We start from the raw sequence: 3,301 nt of genomic DNA, 5'->3' as shown, positions 1-3,301 counted from the left end.
AGGAGGGACCTCTGGTTCCTTCCAGTCGAACACCTCGAGGGCATTAACAGAGATCCCCTGCCCACCGAAATTACGAACTGTAGATCAAGGCACCTGGTCATGTGTCGTATCTAGAAGAACTGAGCAACTGTGGTGAGGTGGGTAGAAGGTAGTAGGTTATCGGATGGCAGGAGTGATGGCGCCGCTGCGAGGCAAGCCGTCGCCGGATAACTAGCATGAAGAAGAGCTTCGGTAGCCCGTCATCCCCCCCCCCACGCCGAGGATAGACCATCTCTGATACCACTTGTCACACCCCGTTGCCGTCGGTGATCACCGCCGACGTGAGGAACACAAGAGGAAACAGGGGATCGGGAAGATAGAGGAAAGGTTCCTACTGCCAATGTCTATATTCTAAAGTTCGATGCCTACAGAGTTTTCACGGTGTCTCTTAAAACCGACTTGGTTCTGCCCTCTTGGGTCCACACGTCATAGACTTGCATTACAGAAAAGATCAAATACGTAATTCTAAGTAGATAACGTCTGCCAGCGAATACGCTTCCTTCCGATAGCACTTCAGATAGTCATCGTTGTGGGCTTGACATGGATCCACGGTGGCTCATAGGCCGGTGGCCTGGATCTGCGAACGTGTGGCCAGGGATCCATGGCGGTGCCTAGATAAACAACAGGATCCATGGGCGAGCAGCCGGGTAGCCGGTCGGGATCCACAGCATGCAGGCGGGCGATTGGGATGCACAGGTGGGACACAGGGCTCCGTCACGGCTTCTATCGATGAGGTCCAACTCAACTCGCACAGGTACCTAGCTGTGTGACCGCACTCAATTTAGTTTTCGTCTGGTATAGACCTGCGCAATATATGAGCTAGAATGCAATAGGGGTGTATTGACACTTTACGAGATGGAATGCATTCTGTTTGCAATTTTTCTTAATATAAAAATTGTCCTTTGTTCAAACAAGTATCTTCCCAAATATGCGCGTAGGAATGCATTGTTTGGAGAGTAGGTTTAGTACTTGACAAATAGTCAGGCTTCTGAATAATATGCCATCCTTTTTGGAGCGTCCTATGGATATCAGAAGTTAGTAATAGGAGATATCAGAAGTTAGTAATAGGAAATATATCTGTTTTCGACTTATTGTATGTCTTTACTATAGTTTCATTGATAGAATGATAGGACTGGCTTGTCTTTGCAGGATTCAATGTTGAAACTATTGAGTACAAGAACATTAGCATCTCCGTTTGGATTTTTTTCCTCAACATCCATAGCATTATTCTAGTTGTGATAAACTATTGAGTACAAGAACATTAGATTATAAGGCTATTATTTCAATTTAAAATTTTATTGTCCGTGTTATAAGCTTCACCATACCTTGATTTTATTCCGTCCTCCGTCATTGAGACCCCTCATGACTCATGACCTGCTCCTGCTCCTGGTAGTTCAAAACTTAAAGATTGTTTTCTGGAGCTCTGTGCTTGTAGTTCAGAACTTAAAAGATCGTTTTCTAATGTTTCAATTCATATCTAGAATGGTTCCAGTAGCCCATTCAACACTTGTGTTAATAGGTTCCAGTAGCCCACTCAACACTTGTGTTAATGTCATGAGATGCAATATTGTATCATGCTTCAACTAATTGACAAGAAGAAATTTTACATGTGAGATATCAATTCCTATCCGGCTAAGTAAAGTTGCACATGCTGACCCTTAGGTACCATTTCTGCATCTTAGATTCCTCACTGTTATAGAGCATAAGAACTGTGTGAATGCAATCTAGAAGGTTCCACATTGTTGCTCATTTGTTTGGTGCCCTTGCTTCGTTGTTTGCAGAGTGAGATGCTGCAGGAGTCCAATATCTCCAAGTTCAAGTCGCAAGTGTAGAGCTGGCAGGTATTGTTCAAAGCTAAAATGTTAGATCACTAGAATTAGATGTCTCCGGATTTTCATTGAACCTAATTTAGGAGCTTGATTTTCATTGAACTTGATTTGGGAGCTTGATTTTCATTGAACTTAATTTGGGAGCTTGTACAGGTTCCACATAAATTGTTGCTGCAGTTTGAAATTGCATGAGTGCTCACCAACATTGCATTAGGCACATCAGAGAACACCAAGGTGGTGGTTGGGCGTGGTGATGTGGCCATATTTTTAAGCATGTCTGAATTAAAAAGCAGTTTATGGAAGGAGTAAGTTCTTATCTTCTAGCCCCATAGTTTTCTACATAAGGGATTACATTGATAAATCTAATGTCTTGGGTGTTACCAGATGCTATTTGTCTAAATGGCTTGTGTCAATGTCATTACATATTACATAAAGAGTGGAGGCCTAACCTGGTTAGTCTTCAATTTTTTATGGTAATTTAGATGCTCAAATTTTCTTCTGACAGAGCATACTTGTTCTAAGGTTTGGCTTACCGATTTATTTACCTTCTGTGTAGGTCAATTTAACTCAGTTATTTCCTCGAAGACCTGTACTTCTCAATGACAAATTTTCTATTTTAGGTGGTTTGGACAGAGTTCTTGTTGTGTGGCAACTAGATACCGGAAAGAGAAGGTATTCTTATGCTTATAGTTTAGATAAGTAAATTCAAGTCCCTCTATAGTTTTCCCCCTGAATTTGCTTGAAATATCAGGAGTCAGAAACTCATGTGAGACTTTTGAAGCTTATATATTTTTATTCTTTTGATCCAATTATGTTTTTTCTTATGATTTTTTCCTTTTTTTGTGTGGCAAACTTTGCTAGGAATTTTGACTGACGGTGACGGAAGGAGTCCGTGGAAATCAGGAGAAGTCTGTTTTGGCCTTAGGTTGCAGACTTACAGGAATAGCATGCCAAATTGTACTCAATAAGAAATGGATGATTTCATTGGTGCATTGGTTCTATATTTAGATCATAAGAAACTAGATATGCAACTGAGATTGGATAAATGATGTTATGAAAAGAAATTATAGTAGATAACCATTTGTCAACTTATTACATAAGTAATTCTGCAATGGGTTATCACACAAGCTGGTACTAAAACATCTTAGGTTTGAACTAAAAAGTAGAGATACATAATTATTGAATGTTGAAGCCCAGAGTACTCTGTTCTATTTTTGGGAGATAAATTAGTGAACCGCGTGTTAATTTTGGGAGCCAAATAACTGAGTTTATTGTTGAACTATTCAGAGTGTTTCTTCGACAGCTTGTCTAGCATCAATATTGCTTGTGTGTGAAAATAAGAATTGTATCATCAAGGTGAAAAGAATTGAGTGCATTTGGCCCAATCCGTTACTACAGTTTTGATTTGTTGGCCTTTGAAATTTCAAGCCAAC

Source organism: Miscanthus floridulus, chromosome 5 (genome assembly GCF_019320115.1).
Source record: "Miscanthus floridulus cultivar M001 chromosome 5, ASM1932011v1, whole genome shotgun sequence".
In the NCBI taxonomy this organism is placed as follows: domain Eukaryota; kingdom Viridiplantae; phylum Streptophyta; class Magnoliopsida; order Poales; family Poaceae; genus Miscanthus; species Miscanthus floridulus.
Note: the sequence above shows the minus strand (reverse complement) of the source record.